The sequence below is a fragment of the Eleutherodactylus coqui genome, chromosome 3 (genome assembly GCF_035609145.1).
Source record: "Eleutherodactylus coqui strain aEleCoq1 chromosome 3, aEleCoq1.hap1, whole genome shotgun sequence".
NCBI classification, from domain to species: Eukaryota; Metazoa; Chordata; class Amphibia; order Anura; family Eleutherodactylidae; genus Eleutherodactylus; species Eleutherodactylus coqui.
This window is the reverse complement of record NC_089839.1, coordinates 29,957,001-29,975,328: the sequence shown is the minus strand read 5'-3', so window position 1 is coordinate 29,975,328 and position 18,328 is coordinate 29,957,001. Positions and strand designations below refer to the sequence as shown.

Genomic DNA, 18,328 nt, shown 5'->3' with positions numbered 1-18,328 from the left:
TCCTGGATAAAGAGATGAGTCATGTGATTCCCGACTCCACCCACACATGTGGTCACATGCCAGTGATATCCTCACAGGTCCTGGTAGTAGCTGCTGTCTTCTTATCCAGTGTACAGCACTTTCTACCAAACTGCACAATGGCTCCTCCCACAACAGTGATGTCATCACGGGTCCTTCAGCCCACCGGATTTCTGTGGTGGCGGTAGGCCAGTGTCTTCTGTCAGGACTGCTCAGCTGTGTCTGAGATAACAACAGCTTAGTTGTATTCTCATTTTGTTATTTTTGTTCTCCCCTTTTCAAGAGCCCTAACTTTGTTGTTCTTCTGTTGGTCAGACTCTGTGTTTTATATATGTTAGAGGACATTCGATGAACTCACCAGGGGTGGAGCAAAGACATCACCAGGGGGCGGAGCATCAACTCCACTCACATACTCACTGACAAGTGGTCATTAGTAGTTTAATAAGATTGATATCATATGAAGCTCTCACCTTCCCAGTTATCCAGTAGATGATCTCCAGGGTGAGGTCTAATATCCGGGCAGCCACGTGGTCTCTGTCCTTCTCCATCCTTGGTGGGTCATTGATGGAAAGGACCATCGTCTTTATCTGTGAGAGTCCTGTACCTAAGGAACCTGAGGGAGACAAGAACATCTTCCATGAAGTGTCTCACTACTAGGGGATTATAGAGAATTAGTGACAGCATACAATAGAGATGTCTTATTTACCAGTTTACTGACCATATTATAACATATTAGTCCATGGTCCCCCTGTTATATAGTGCATATAGGGTCACACTGGATACACTGCAGAGGGGATTTTCCAGGCAGCGGGATACAATGGGGTTGGAGCGAAAGCAATTGTAACTGCAGGCACAGGTCTTACTGATTTCAAATAGAGCTCCGCCTGCAGTTCTGAGTGCCAGTGTATCTTGGCACTGACAGCTGGAGCTGTCTGGAAATCCCCTATAAGTATTCACAGATATTTGGAAAAAGTTCCGACTGGTGATGACAGAAAGAATTCAGAACATACAGAACATTGTAGCTGGCTGTATATGTATACACACACACACACATATATGTGTGTATGGCAGACTCACTGACTGATAGAGACAAAGATGTGTAATGTGTACCAGCAGGACTACTGACTGACTTGCCACTAATTCTCTAACTTCCCGTTGTCGTACCAACATGATATTTGGCAAGACCATTCTTTACATACTAAATAGGAAAAGTAAAGGGGTCACAACTCGATTATTCAATGCTAAGTGCAAAAATATTGGCACCACTATTTAACGTACCTAATCTAATTATCTAACTTGCCGGTGTTGTACAAACCTGAAATTTGGCACAAGCATTCTTTAGGTCACAAATAGGAAAAGTAAAGGGGTCACAACTAGAGATGAGCGAGCACCAAAATGCTCGGGTGCTCGTTACTCGGGACGAACTTTTCGCGATGCTCGAGGGTTCGTTTCGAGTAACGAACCCCATTGAAGTCAATGGGCGACCCGAGCATTTTTGTATTTCGCCGATGCTCGCTAAGGTTTTCATGTGTGAAAATCTGGGCAATTCAAGAAAGTGATGGGAACGACACAGCAACGGATAGGGCAGGCGAGGGGCTACATGTTGGGCTGCATCTCAAGTTCACAGGTCCCACTATTAAGCCACAATAGCGGCAAGAGTGGGCCCCCCCCCCTCCCAAAAACTTTTACTTCTGAAAAGCCCTCATTAGCATGGCATACCTTTGCTAAGCACCACACTCCCTCCAACAAAGCACAATCACTGCCTGCATGACACTCCGCTGCCACTTCTCCTGGGTTACATGCTGCCCACCCCGCCCTCCCCCCCACAGCGCACACCAAAGTGTCCCTGCGCAGCCTTCAGCTGCCCTCATGCCACACCACCCTCATGTCTATTTAGAAGTGCATCTGCCATGAGGAGGAACCGCAGGCACTCACTGCAGAGGGTTGGCACGGCTAGGCAGCGACCCTCTTTAAAAGGGGCGGGGCGATAGCCCACAATGCTGTACAGAAGCAATGAGAAATATAATCCTGTGCCACCACCATCAGGAGCTGCACATGTGGGCATAGCAATGGGGAACCTATGTGCCACACACTATTCATTCTGTCAAGGTGTCTCTGCATGCCCCAGTCAGACCGCGGTTTTTAATTCATAGACACAGGCAGGTACAACTCCCTATTGTGAAGTCCCTGTCGACCGACAGCATGGGTGGCTCCCTGGAACCCACCGGCGATACACAAAAATATCTCATTGCATTGCCCAACACAGCTGAGGTAGTAATGTCGTGCTTAATGCAGGTGGGCTTCGGCCCACACTGCATGCCCCAGTCAGACTGGGGTTCTTTACAAGTGGAAACAGATGCATTTATAATTCCCTGTGGACCCACAGCATGGGTGGGTGCCAGGAAGCCACCGGCGGTACATTAAAATATCCCATTGCATTGCCCAACACAGCTGAGGTAGTAATGTTGTGCTTAATACAGGTGGGCTTCGGCCCACACTGCATGCCCCAGTCTGACTGGGGTTCTTTACAAGTGGAATCAGATGCATTTATAATTCCCTGTGGACCCACAGCATGGGTGGGCGCCAGGAAGCCACCGGCGGTACACAGAAATATCACATTGCATTGCCCAACACAGCGGATGTAACGTCAGCTGTAATGCAGGTGGGCTAAAAATTCATTTCATTACACTGTAGGCGAGGGCCCACAAAAATTGCTGTATCAACAGTACTAATGTACATCAAAAAAATTGGCCATGGCCACCCAAGAGGGCAGGTGAAACCCATTAATCGCTTTGGTTAATGTGGCTTAAGTGGTAACTAGGCCTGGAGGCAGCCCAGTTTAACGAAAAATTGGTTCAAGTTAAAGTTTCAACGCTTTTAAGAGCATTGAAACTTATAAAAATTGTTTAGAAAAATTATGAGTGAGCCTTGTGGCCCTAAGAAAAATTGCCCGTTCAGCGTGATTACGTGAGGTTTCAGGAGGAGGAGCAGGAGGAGGAGGAATATTAGACACAGATTGATGAAGCAGAAATGTCCCCGTTTTGGATGGTGAGAGAGAACGTAGCTTCCATCCGCGGGTGCAGCCTACGTATTGCTTACGTATCGCTGCTGTCCGCTGGTGGAGAAGAGAAGTCTGGGGAAATCCAGGCTTTGTTCATCTTGATGAGTGTTAGCCTGTCGGCACTGTCGGTTGACAGGCGGGTACGCTTATCTGTGATGATTCCCCCAGCCGCACTAAACACCCTCTCCGACAAGACGCTAGCCGCAGGACAAGCAAGCACCTTCAGGGCATACAGCGCTAGTTCAGGCCACGTGTCCAGCTTCGACACCCAGTAGTTGTAGGGGGCAGAGGCGTCACCGAGGATGGTCGTGCGATCGGCTACGTACTCCCTCACCATCCTTTTACAGTGCTCCCGCCGACTCAGCCTTGACTGGGGAGCGGTGACACAGTCTTGCTGGGGAGCCATAAAGCTGGCCAGGCCCTTAAAGACTGTTGCACTGCCTGGGCTGTACATGCTGCTCGATCTACGCACCTCCCCTGCTACCTGGCCCTCGGAACTGCGCCTTCTGCCACTACCGCTGTCGGATGGGAATTTTACCATCAGCTTGTCCGCCAGGGTCCTGTGGTATAGCAACACTCTCGAACCCCTTTCCTCTTCGGGAATGAGAGTGGGAAGGTTCTCCTTATAGCGTGGGTCGAGCAGTGTGTACACCCAGTAATCCGTAGTGGCCAGAATGCGTTGAATGCGAGGGTCACGAGAAAGGCATCCTAACATGAAGTCAGCCATGTGTGCCAGGGTACCTGTACGCAACACATGGCTGTCCACACTAGGAAGATCACTTTCAGGATCCTCCTCCTCCTCCTCAGGCCATACAAGCTGAAATGATGACAGGCAAGCAGCATGGGTACCGTCAGCAGTGGGCCAAGCTGTCTCTTCCCCCTCCTCCTCATCCTCCTCATGCTCCTCCTCCTCCTCCTGAACGCGCTGAGATATAGACAGGAGGGTGCTCTGACTATCCAGCGACATACTGTCTTCCCCCGGCTCGGTTTCCGAGCGCAAAGCGGCTGCCTTTATGGTTTGCAGGGAACTTCTCAAGATGCATAGCAGAGGAATGGTGACGCTAATGATTGCAGCATCGCCGCTCACCACCTGGGTAGACTGCTCAAAGTTTCGAAGGACCTGGCAGATGTCTGCCAACCAGGCCCACTCTTCTGAAAAGAATTGAGGAGGCTGACTCCCACTGCGCCGCCCATGTTGGAGTTGGTATTCCACTATAGCTCTACGCTGCTCATAGAGCCTAGCCAACATGTGGAGCGTAGAGTTCCACCGTGTGGGCACGTCGCACAGCAGTCGGTGCACTGGCAGATTAAAGCGATGTTGCAGGGTGCGCAGGGTGGCAGCGTCCGTGTGGGACTTGCGGAAATGTGCGCAGAGCCGGCGCACCTTTACGAGCAGGTCTGACAAGCATGGGTAGCTTTTCAGAAAGTGCTGAACCACCAAATTAAAGACGTGGGCCAGGCATGGCACGTGCGTGAGGCTGCCGAGCTGCAGAGCCGCCACCAGGTTACGGCCGTTGTCACACACGACCATGCCCGGTTGGAGGCTCAGCGGCGCAAGCCAACGGTCCGTCTGCTCTGTCAGACCCTGCAGCAATTCGTGGGCCGTGTGCCTCCTATCTCCTAAGCTAAGTAGTTTCAGCACGGCCTGCTGACGCTTGCCCACCGCTGTGCTGTCACGCCGCGCGACACCGACTGCTGGCGACGTCCTGCTGCTGCTGACACATCTAGATTGCGAGACAGAGGTTGAGGAGGAGGAGGAGGGCGCTTTAGTGGAAGAAGCATACACCGCCGCAGATACCACCACCGAGCTGTGGCCCGCAATTCTGGGGGTGGGTAGGACGTGAGCGGTCCCAGGCTCTGACTTTGTCCCAGCCTCCACTAAATTCACCCAATGTGCCGTCAGGGAGATGTAGTGGCCCTGCCCGCCTGTGCTTGTCCACGTGTCCGTAGTTAAGTGGACCTTGCCACTAACTGCATTGGTGAGGGCGCGTACAATGTTGCGGGAGACGTGGTCGTGCAGGGCTGGGACGGCACATCGGGAAAAGTAGTGGCGACTGGGAACTGAGTAGCGCGGGGCCGCCATCACCATCATAGCTTTGAAGGACTCCGTTTCCACAACCCTATATGGCAGCATCTCAAGGCTGATAAATTTGGCTATGTGGACGGTTAACGATTGAGCGTGCGGGTGCGTGGTGGCGTACTTGCGCTTGCGCTCCAACACTTGCGCTAGCGACGGCTGGACTGTGCGGTGCGAGACATTGCTGGATGGGGCCGAGGACAGCGGAGGTGAGGGTGTGGGTGCAGGCCATGAGACGGTTGTGCCCGTGTCCTGAGAGGGAGGTTGGATCTCAGTGGCAGGTTGGGGCACAGGGGGAGAGGCAGCGGTGCAAACCGGAGGCGGTGAACGGCCTTCGTCCCACCTTGTGGGGTGCTTGGCCATCATATGTCTGCGCATGCTGGTGGTGGTGAGGCTGTTGGTGGTGGCTCCCCGGCTGATCTTGGCGCGACAAAGGTTGCACACCACTGTTCGTCGGTTGTCAGGCGTCTCGGTGAAAAACTGCCAGACCTTAGAGCACCTCGGCCTCTGCAGGGTGGCATGGCGCGAGGGGGCGCTTTGGGAAACACTTGGTGGATTATTCGGTCTGGCCCTGCCTCTACCCCTGGCCACCGCACTGCCTCTTGCAACCTGCCCTGCTGCTGCCCGTGCCTCCCCCTCTGAAGACCTGTCCTGTGTAGGCGTTGCACACCAGGTGGGGTCAGTCACCTCATCGTCCTGCTGCTCTTCCTCCGAATCCTCTGTGCGCTGCTCCCTCGGACTTACTGCCCTTACTACTACCTCACTGCAAGACAACTGTGTCTCATCGTCATCGTCCTCCTCACCCACTGAAAGGTCTTGAGACAGTTGCCGGAAGTCCCCAGCCTCATCCCCCGGACCCCGGGAACTTTCCAATGGTTGGGCATCAGTGACGATAAACTCCTCTGGTGGTAGAGGAACCACTGCTGCCCAATCTGAGCAGGGGCCCGAGAAAAGTTCCTGGGAGTGTTCCCGCTCCTGAGCATGTGTCATTGTAGTGGAGTGAGGAGGCTGGGAGGAAGGAGGAGCAGCAGACAGAGGATTCGGATTTGCAGCAGTGGACGGCGCAGAACTGTGGCTGGACGATAGGTTGCTCGAAGCACTTTCTGCCATCCAGGACAGGACCTGCTCACACTGCTCATTTTCTAATAAAGGTCTCCCGCGTGGACCCATTAATTGGGCGATGAATGTGGGGACGCCAGAAACGTGCCTCTCTCCTAATCGCGCAGCAGTCGGCTGCGACACACCTGGATCAGGAGCTCGGCCTGTGCCCACACCCTGACTTGGCCCTCCGCGTCCTCGGCCGCGTCCACGTCCTCTAGGCCTACCCCTACCCCTCAGCATGCTGTATTACCAGTGATTTGATTTCCCAGGCAGGAAATAAATTGGCGCAAGCCTGCAGGTCAAATATAATTTTTTCGCTTTTTTGCAAAGGGAAGGCCCCACTGCGTATATTCAATGAACAATACGTTTAATAACTGTGGTGTGGCCCTGAAAAAGTGTCACACAACTTTAGTGTAGCAGAGTTATTAACTCTGGCAGAGCAGGTATTTGCCAGTCAGGAAAGACAATGGCGCAAGCCTGCAGTAAACCGTAGCTGGTTGCGTCTGATTTTTGTACGTTCTCCACGCAGCACACACGTACACGGAGACCTTAGGACTGACACAGGCAGGCCAAATATAATTTTTTCGCTTTTTTGCAAAGGGAAGGCCCCACTGCGTATAATCAATGAACAATACGTTTAATAACTGTGGTGTGGCCCTGAAAAAGTGTCACACAACTTTAGTGTAGCAGAGTTATTAACTCTGGCAGAGCAGGTATTTGCCAGTCAGGAAAGACAATGGCGCAAGCCTGCAGTAAACCGTAGCTGGTTGCGTCTGATTTTTGTACGTTCTCCACGCAGCACACACGTACACGGAGACCTTAGGACTGACACAGGCAGGCCAAATATAATTTTTTCGCTTTTTTGCAAAGGGAAGGCCCCACTGCGTATATTCAATGAACAATAACTGTGTTGTGGCCCTGCCTACACAATTCTGTCCCTGTAGTATCAATGGAGGGTGCAATGCTCTGCACAGACGATTTTTAGAAAGGAAAAAAAATGCAACACTGCTAACAGCAGCCAGCACAGTACTGCACACGGTTAAATTTGGCCCTAGAAAGGACCGTTGAGGTTCTTGAAGGCTACACTCACTCCTAACACTCTCCCTGCCTAAGCACCACTTCTGTCTCTAATGCCGGGTGCAATGCTCTGCACTGCCGATTTTGAGGAAAAAAAAAAAAAAAAAACAACTGCTAGCAGCAGCCTGCACACAGGCAGATGTGGCCCTAAGAAGGACCTTTGGGGTTCTTGAAGCCTACACTCACTACTAACACTCTCCCTACAGCAGCTCAGGCACCAGCAGCACTGTCCCTCAGCTAAGTCACAAGGCATGTGTGGCGAGCCGCGGGAGGGGCCGACTTTTATACACTCACAGCAGGGGGGTGGTATAGGGCTTGAACGTCACAGGGGGAAGTTGTAATGCCTTCCCTGTCTTTCAATTGGCCAGAAAAGCGCGCTAACGTCTCAGAGAGGAAACTGAAAGTAACCAGAACACCGCGTGGTACTCGTTACGAGTAATGAGCATCCCGAACACCGTAATATTCGCACGAATATCAAGCTCGGACGAGTACGTTCGCTCATCTCTAGTCACAACTCGATTATTCAATGCTAATTGCAAAAGTAAGTGCACCCCTATGAAGTGTACCTAGTCTAATTCTCTAACTTCCCAGCACCCCTATGTAATGTACCTAATCTAATTCTCTAACTTCCTAGTGTCGTACAAACATGAAATTTTGCTGGACCATTCTTTAGGTCCTAAATAGGAAACATAAAGGGGTCACAACTTGATTATTTAATGCTAAGTGCGAAAGTAAGTGCATCCTTATGTAATGTTCTTCCTGGTGTCGTACAAGCTTGAAATTTGGCACAAGCATTCTTTACATTCTAAATAGGAAAAATAAAGGAGTCACAATTTGATTATTCAATGCTAAGTGCAAAAGTATTGGCACCCCTGTGTAATGTACCTAACCTAATTCTCTAACTTTCCGTTGTTGTACCAACACGAAATTTGGCGAGACCATTCTTTACATCCTAAATAGGAAAAGTAAATGGATCCCAACTCGATTATTCATTGCTAAGAGCAAAAGTATTGGCAACCCTTATGTACTGTACCTAACCTAATTCTCATAACTTTCCAGTGTCCTAGAAGCATAAAATTTGGCACAACCATTCTCTAGGTCCTTAAAAGGAAAAGTGAAGGGTTCACAATTCGATTATTCAATACTAATTGCAAAAGTAAGTGCACCACTACGTAATGTAACTTCCCAGTGTCGTACAAGCGTGAAATTTGGCGCAAGCATTTTTTAGGTCCTAAGTAGAGATGAGCGAGTATACTCGCTAAGGCACATTACTCGAGCGAGTAGTGCCTTAGCCGAGTATCTCCCCGCTTGTCTGTAAAGATTCGGGGGCCGGCGGGGGAGAGTGGAGAGGAACAGAGGAGAGTTCTAGTACACAACATCGGGCAGCCAGTGTACATGGGAGCCCCGTATCACACCCAGCACTCAATAAACCAATCACAGCCATTCAGTGATGTTATTCACTGAATGGCTATGGATGATGATGCACCGGCTGTGATTGGCTGGCGCTCGATCCAATCACAGAGCTTACTTACACATTGCTAACAGCGGGGGGAATTCAAAGCCGGCAGGGAGATGACAGCGGGGAGAATTCTCAAGCAGCTTGCTGCACCGCAGGGGAGACCATCGCGCTGGGGACATAGATGCCACCTGGGAGGTGAGTATGGCCTTTTTGGTTTTTTTTACCTCACTCGAGTATAAGCCGAGGGGGGCTTTTTCAACATTAAAAAAATGTACTAAAAAACTCGGCTTATACTTGAGTATATACAGTAAACCCCCCATAATAATACACCGCATCCAAGAACTGTAACCACCAGTGATGGAACTGCAACTAATATTAGATCTGCACATTGTCTGCAATAACTACGGTGCAGCTGGAGGACCAAAATACCTCCGGACCATCACAGCAAAACATCCGCAGCAAAGATTAGCCATGAAGAACCGGGATTTTATCTATTTCTCCAATATGCGATTCATTCCACATCTGACAAACTGGTATCCGAGGCGCAACTAACGGCAGGAGATAAATGCAGCCGCCGCAGTACTGACACACGGACATTTACCTCTAACTGACCTCCGCCAATGAGAAAGAGGTTTTTTTTTCCAATTGTCAATGGGACTTTCTAATGTTAAAAACGCAACACACAAAAAACGCAAGTTGCCATTTTTGCATTTTTTGTGCGTTGCGTTTTTAACATTAGAAAGTCCCATTGACAATCGGAAAAAAAAAACGCAGCGAATTCGCAGAGGAAAAAAAATTCACAGCTAAAAAAACGCTGGTAGGTAGGCACCCTTACCCTGAAGTAATGCCCTGATCCTCCAAGACATCAGCAGGAGCCGCAGTTTCCAATATGATTTGTTCTGCAGGAAATCCCTTTCCACCGTCTAACATTTCTATCAGTCTACATTAGAAGATGGCGCTCCGGGTGTTACTGCCCTTAGGGGGGTTTTCCAGGCAGCGCTGTCAGTCAGAGGCGGAATACAATGGGGTTGGAGCAGAAGCCGCGTATGCCGATCCCTGTATAGTGGGAGGCACAGCGCTCACTGATGTCAATGAGAGGTCCGCCTGCAGTTACGGGTCTCGGAGTATCCCGGCACTGACAGCTGGCGCCGCCTGGAAAACCCCTTTAAGTATTCACAGATATTTGGATAAAGTCCCTGCTGGCGGACAGACAGATGTCAGAAGATACAGAACATTGCAGCTGGCTGTATACGGGGCGGTGCGGCCGTGTATACACAGTATTAGGCAGGCAGTGTACATGGGAGCCCCGACGAGGGCGGTCAGAGGACATAACCCCCTAATAATACACTGCACCCCCTAATAATACACCGCACCCCCTAATAATACACCGCACCCCCCCTAATAATACACCGCACCCCCCCTAATAATACACCGCACCCCCCTAATAATACACCGCACCCCCCTAATAATACACCGCACCCCCCTAATAATACACCGCATCAAGAACTGTAACCACCAGTGATGGAACTGCAACTAATATCAGTGCTGCACATTGTCTGCAATAACTACGGTGCAGCTGGAGGACCAAAATACCTCCGGACCATCACAGCAAAACATCCGCAGCAAAGATCAGCCATGAAGAACCGGGATTTTATCTATTTCTCCAATATGTGATTCATTCCACATCTGACAAACTGGTATCCGAGGCGCAACTAACGGCAGGAGATAAATGCAGCCGCCGCAATACGGACACACGGACGGTTACCTCTAACTGACCTGGACTGACCGTCATACAGCCCAATGCACAGACTCATGCAGCGCACACACCTCTACTACCTGCTGACCTCATCAGGAGAGAACTTCAAGAAACTCCTCCCACACACGTGACTGGTCACATGGTCATGACATCATCACAGGTCCTTTACCCCAGTAGGATCCAGCATCTCCTGGAGGCCCCGCCCTTTCCTGTGACATCACTACCAGCCCGGCTATAATGTAGGCAGCCCAGTAGTGAGGTGAGGGGGCTGCAGGGGCTTCTACTAGCTGCAGCCTCCATTCCCCCTGCAGCTAGTTTTGGCCTTGGTGACACGGCTTCATCTCTCAGTTCTGACCTCTGCACACAGGCGGATTTTCATTGCAGATTCTGCGGTGGCGTCTACCTTCAGACTCCGCAGGAAATGCTGCCCGATAGCATGCTATGGCAAATCACTATTTCATCTCCACGAGTGGAATTCGATTGTGCTGCGCACAGCCGGCTTCCATTGAAGTTAATGGAAGCCATCCATCCCACAGTACTTTTGTAGTACTGCGGAAGTATGGCGGGATATGCGTCATCACCTAGCGTCGGCGGCTACTGCACATGTGTTGTAGAAGCCGAAATCCAACACGATACCAGGGACATAGGAAATGAAGATTTATTCAATGTCGACATGAATGAGTCTAGGAGACATAAAGGTTCTCAAATCCGGACTGCCTTGTGACATCACAGCAGATTCTTAAATACTAGATAGGCAGTCTTATTGGAATCTAACACCTATTGGCTCATCTAATCTCTTAAACCAGTTACAAGTACAGAAAGTAAGTGGTAGTCGAAGCTAAGGGGGGCAGCAGGGGGATCCCAACATCTATTTTACACTCTGCTCTTCATACGTACAAAGTTGTGAATTCCTGTGCTTCTCCTAGTACAGCATTGCACGGTCTCCATGACTACGACTTACGTCACACAGCAAAAGTTTACATTCTTGAGAAAAGGAGATTGCATTCCCATGTTCATAGTTGGGGAACTGAAAGATTATGTGAAGTTAGTGTACAGTAGATATATTTCATTTGTTAGATACTTATAATTCCGTTTATACTTATGTGTAAAAGGACAATATATGTTTAATATGCTTCAGCCTTTGGGCTGGTAACAGAGAAACAATCGCTTATAAGACCTCATACTACACATGTGCGATGGAGTGTTGGCTGGCACATCCACAGCGCAGAAAGAAGCCGCCGGACAGGCACAGAGGGGTCACCGGCCAGGCACCGGGTCGAACTTCACTCCGGGAATCCCACATGCGGGTCCGACCCGCCCGTGTCCAGGAGGCCTTAACGATAATTTATTACAGTTTTAAAGACACCGTTGAGGACGCAATGATTTTTGGGCGATTTTCATCTACACTTTTTGAAAGCCGTATAAGGGCTTGTTTGTTGCGTGGCGAACAGTAGTTTTTATTGGTGCCATTTTTGGGTAAAAAGACTATATAGCAAAACTTTACATTTTTTTATGATAGCGGGGAGAGAAAGCATCCACCATGCCATTGTTCTGTTTTACAGAGGTAATCATGCAGCATAAATGATACAACATTTTTTTTGCGAATCAGAACGATTGCAACACTACCAAAATGATTTCATTTAGGTTTTTTCCCCTTTTCTGTAATAAAACCCCTTTTCTTGGAAAAAATTTTTTTTTCTAAATCGCTGCATTTAAAGTCCTCTGACCTTTTTAGTTTTCCATGGATGGAGCTCTAATAGGGCTTATTATTCTGCGTGACAAGCTGTAGTGTTTTTGGTATAATTTTGGGGTCTTTACGGCTTTTTGATCATTTTTATTGCGTTTTTGTGAGGCAAAATGAAAAAATAAGCATTTTGCATCCGTTTTTTTAGAGGTTTTTTTTAATACTTTTTGCTGTGTAGGATAAAACGTGTGTTCAATTTGTAGTACGAGTAGTTACGGATATGACGATACCAAATATGTGGGTTTTTAATTTTTTTTATCTTTAAATAAAAAAAGATGAGCGTGCTTTTTGCGCACGCAAAATGAACCCTTATAAATGAACCATTGGGTTCCTATAGAAGTATTCATATGCGCGGAATTAGGGGTGCAAAACGCCACGCACCTAAGAAAGATAGAACCTGCACTATCTTCGGTGCACGATGGGCAGGAGCTTCCATTGACTCATATGGGAGCAGGAGTTAATGGCAACTCCTACCGACGGAATAGCTTCCCCGCTGCTTACAGCAGGACATTTAAAAGGTGCTGGCCAGAAGCACCCTTTAAATGTCCTGCTGTCAGCAGAGGGGTATTTCAAGCATTGGGAGGCAGTAGGGGACTCCCCGCAATTCTCTCCGCAAGGCATTTCCATATTGCAGGGAGAGAGAGGGGATGGGGTTACAGGGCTTCCTCTTGAGAGCATGGGAAGAGGGGCGGGGCTAGACAAATCACCCTCTGGACACGCCCACCCCCGCACTGTTTACTATAGGGATTCTCACAGAGAATCCCTATAGCCCCATCCACTCACTCTCCACTATGGAGATATCCCTTGGGATATTCCCATATCAGGGAAATTTAGCTGAGTTATGGAGGATCTCCCCAAAGCAGAAGGAGTGGACGGACCTATGGGGGATTTCCCCATAGCAAGGGACAGAGAGCAGAGCAATGGGGGATTAACCCTTTGCCCAGTTCCATCTCTCCGTGCTATGGGGAAATCCCCCATAGTTTCGCTGACTCTCCCTGCTTTGGGGAAATCTCAAAGCCCTGCTGGTCTTCTCTCACCTCCTGGAGTAGCAGCGGTTCTCGAAGCGCAGCAGCTGCAGTGAACAGGCAATGTTTCATGCAATGCGGATATGAAACTTTGCCCGTTCAAGTGTTTTCAGCACATGCGAGTGGCGCATTTTTTTGTGCGCTTGTCTGACCGAGGCCAAATAGAGGGAAAACCACAAAAAAAGGGGTTTTTTTTAACGTATTGTTTCTTTTTTCATTTTTCCTTTTTTTCACAATTTTAAACTTCTTTTTACACTTTTTATATCCCTCTTGGGGATTTGTACCATAGCTGCTATGATAAAGTGTGGTGTACAGAATTTAGTAGTTTCTAGTTGTTTCTGAGTGATCTATGTATGTCTTGTGCCTATGTAAAGTCAGTGTCTTCTATGTGAGTGAGTTTGATGTGTATTGCATAGCTGCAGCACTGAATGGGTTACTGTCTGGGTTATGGCTGGAAAATATCTTGTTATATGTCATGGGACCTTGTTTTATGTATGTGTTTGCAAGGTGCATGAGAGGAGTTTTTACTGTCTGTAGGTGAGTCTTCTTGGAGTTGGCAAGAGAGGAGCCTGCCTGCACACAGACACCTTCAGTCTGGGTGCAGTGAAGATGGAAGAGGCTAAATGAATGCAATGTGTATGTCCTCAGCACAGTTGACTCAGGCCTCTATGCTAAAGACTTGGAGAACTGCAAGTATGTGAGAGCCCACCGTGCAGCGCTGAGTGCCTAGCTTTGAGCGTGTGTACTGGTGGAGAGTTGGAGAGAGAGAGAAGCAGAGTGTCCGGGAACAGAACTCTATAGATAACTTGGCGTGTGGATTCGTCTGTCATTCTGTGATTCCTCTGTCTGACACCAGTTGGGTTACCCTTTTAATAGCCTGTCCTCAGTTTCTTTGATGGGTCGCTGTACTACCCTCATGGTGGTAGATGGTAGAGCCCCGTGACAAGGCCCAAACTCTACCCCACTATCTCCTAGGCTGAGGGCCCACTCCTCAGGCGCTGCAAAAGCATTGCAGGACTTCTGTCCTGCAATGTCTTATCGCTTGTATTAGTGATTACAGGCAGTCCTGTTTCCATGGTAACCGGTCGGGCCCCCATGATTACATCACAGAGGTCCAATGACAGCACAGAGGGAGCATGCTCCCTTTGGAACCCTTTTGCTACGATCGTGTGGGCAAACTAAGCACGGGGCCCACACGATCGCAACCAAAAAGGACTGGGTACGCACACGGGTTTCTGGCAACTGGCCCTGGCTATAGGGAGGTTGATCTGGCCCTACCTAAGTGGGGACATTGCCCCAATAAGGGCAGCCCAGCGGTCTTCGGATCTCGGCCCTAGCTGATCCTAGGAGCCATGCACCAGAACAGGACGCATTCACATGCCACATGACAGGGACTGAACAACAGGACACACTGAGCCAGAATACACAGCGTACAGCAGCCACAATGTAAACACTAATAGCAGATGATAAGATGAATATAAATGCGAGGTGTTAGTTCGTACATTGGCCAATGAACTTAAGCTGTAAGCCCTGGCAAGGCCCCTCGTATCTTGCAGTCCCTACACTAGCAAGACACATCTACTAGAGGGCCCTAGGGGCTAACCCAGCGCAGACATAGCAAACAAACTCAGCAGACCAAACTGACACAAAATAAACATACAAACGGACATGAACTGCAAGGCACAGATCGCACAGCAAGCTGCAACAAAACACAGATAGCAGGTCACACAGCAAACTTCAACAGACAAGGATTCATGACTACTCCCCCTAAACACCAGACAGACCAGGAGCTGGGTTTATATGTGAGTACAGACCCAGGGGATTGGCTAGCAGGAAATACTACACCCAGCCAGCTCAATCAATTAACCCTGTGAGGGCTGTGCTGCTGGAAGCACAGTAGTACAACATGTCTCAGCAGCACACGTAACACCTTGACATGCTGCAATCCACATAAGATTGTGGCGTGTAAAGGGATAACAGCGGGGTTTGCTGTCACGATGCACCCCTGCTGTTGCAGCAGGAAGTTGGCTATCGGTGACAACCGGCTCCCGCTACCAGATAGCGTGGGATCTCTTCTGATCTTGCGCTATCCACAGGGCATAACTGTATATCCTTTTGTGTTAAGTAACAGGGAGCCAGGATGTACAGTTACGCCCTGTGGCATTAAGGGGTTAAAGATTTCCCCTGACCCACTTCTATTTATCACAGGATGCTGAAACTACACACGTGTAATCATATAAGTCTCTATAGGTCACGTGCCAATTTGCAACTCTGAACTGATAATGGTGCTGAAGCGGTGCGAGGCCTGATAATGGACCAGTGGAATACAGAGCAGTCATCAATTTCCTTTACTTGGAAGGCCGCACAGCAAGGGAGACGTTCGATTAGATAAGAGGTTTATGGGGAGGATTCCCCATGATATGATGTAGTCAAGAACTGTCATCGTCAATTCAAAGGTGGTCGGACTTTGATGGAAACAGCTCCAATTCCAGGGTGACCCCACTCCGCTACCGATGAACACACATCCAGCAAGTGGAGGCCACCCTTTTGGAAAATCGCTGCGCAACCATTCGGAACCAAAAAGGCAAGATTAGTGTGGGGTCCATGGAAAAAATCATCCAAGACCATCTTCATATGCATAAGGTATCCACTTCCTGTATTCCCTGGCTGCTCACACCTTTCCAGAAGCAGGAAGGAGTCAAATGCTCCCAGGCTCTTTTAACGATGTGACCAGGAGGACTTTCTCAAGGGACTGATCACACAGGATGAAAGCTGGGTCCATCACTATGATCCAAAGATTAATGTCCAATCGATGCAATGGAAGTATGCGGACTCACCGCCTCCAAAGAAGGCACGTGCCAACCCTCGGCAGGCATGGTCATGCACAGTTTTTTGGGACCAGCACGGAGCAGTCTTGATGGATTTCCTAGCAAAGGGTACCACGATTACAGGGGCATACTATGCTTCACTGTTGCGGAAATTGTGGGAGGCCATCAAAACCAAGAGACGTGGCATGCTCACCAAAGGTGTCCGCCTTCTGTAAGACAATACCCCAGTTCAGAACTCACGTGTTGCTCAGATGGAAATTCTACTGCATTCCCCTTATTCACCCGACCTCGCACCATTGGATTTCCACCTCTTTCCAACAATGAACTCATTTTTGAAGGGCAAGCAATTCCCAGATGATGAGACTCTGATTTCTAAAGTCACAGCGTGGAGCAACCTGTCGACTTCTACAAGTGAGGGGTTTACAGTTGCTTAAAAAGATGGGAGGAGTGTGTGTCCCTATGTGGCACCGATGTAGAGAAGGGCTAATAACTGCGCCAAGTTTCGTTGCTCTCAGTCCATGGGAAGTGGGTCAGGGGAAATCTTTCATGAACGCCCCTCGTATTAGAAATCCTCATAAATTAACCCATTTTAAAAACTACAAGCCTCAAAGCTTTCAAAATGGCATTTAGAGACCTTTCACACGAGCGCGGACGTTTCTGCATCACAATGTTATCCCTATGGGACTTGGCCTCTGCACCTGTTAAAATCTGCATGTCTTTACTTCAAAACCGCAAGATTAAATTCCGAAAAAGATAGCTGATTCAGCACTAAGGACGTCTTGCGGAATTGCTGTTGCGGATTTCTAACATAACGGAGATATAATTCTGCAATTAAAATCCGCAGAATGAAATGCAAGACGTTCCCGTAGAACACATTCTGCAGTTAAAAACAAAGTCCGCACTAATTGACAAAATTTGCATTTGTGATAAGTTCTGCTAACAATGCCCTTCCATCTGAAAGGTCTCTTAGGAAGTTTGTTAACCCTTTACGTGTTTCACAGAAAATGGAGGTAATTTTTTTTTGGCAGGTTTTCCATAATAAACCATTTTTTCTGTAACACATCAGGATATCAGAGAAGCAAATCTCAACATTTGTTGCCGATTTTGCAGTTTTTAAAAATATTCCACATGTGGTGCTAGTGTGGAACACGACTCCAACACGGGCCTCAGAAATGTAGGGGCACATTATGGATTTTGGGGCATTTTTATTGTGATGTTTTTCACCCATCATTTTAGGTTTGCAGAGGCCTTAAAATATAAGAAGAAACTGCCCTTCACAGAAACACCCCATTTTGGAAACTACCACCCTCCAAGATTTCATCCCGGGGTGTAGTGAGCATTTTAACCCCCCAGCTGTTTCCTGATGCAAAGTGAATATTAACATTTTGATCTAAAGAATTCAGTGCCAAATATGCTGTAATCAGCGCCACTGTGAAGAGACCGCTGTCTAATTATTATACTGCAGCTCCTAATTTTATAAACACCCTACATGGGTTTTAAAGAGCTTTTATGGGCATTTAACCCCTTGCAGTACTGATGACCTCAGAATAGGTCATCAGTAGCTCTATGGGTGGGGATCCGCCGCTCAGGACCCCTGGCGATCACTTGATCTCAGCCGCTACACTTACTGCAGCAGGCTGAAGGTTAACAGCTCCATCCGCATTGGGTTTAGAGCCAGAAATGCTATAGCAGGTATAGCTCTGATTGATTTCAGTGAGAGCAAAGTCTTCTATTACGCTTCTCGCTCTGACCCCAATGCGGATGTCCAGTCCAGCTGCAATGAGTGTGAAGACTGAGATCAGGTGATAGCTGAGGGTCCCTGAGGGCAGTGGACTTCCACCGATTAACTGCTGATGACCTGTCCTGAGGATAGGTCATCAGTACTGCAAGGGGTTAAATGCCCACCAAACCCCTTTATTTTTAGCTAGAAAAAATACGACAGGGTTCAGGGGTGAAAGAGTACCGCGTGGATTTCAGGGCTAATTTGGAGATTTACACAACACTGGCCAACAATTGCATTTGCCATCAGCTGAAATGAAAAAAAAAACCTTGAGAAGTTACTCTCTTTTGGAAACTACTAGAAATGAGCGTGCGAACTCGGCCGAGCCCCTTTTTCACCCGAGTACCGCGATTTTCGAGTACTTCCATACTCGGGCGAAAAGATTCGGGGGGTGCCATGGGT

At 48.7% G+C, this 18,328-nt stretch overlaps 1 pseudogene; it reads right to left on the bottom strand.

Annotated features, from left to right (window-relative positions):
- The window catches only part of LOC136620113 (zinc finger protein 850-like), a 95,708-nt pseudogene that overhangs the window by 38,666 nt on the left and 38,714 nt on the right, over nucleotides 1-18,328 (bottom strand).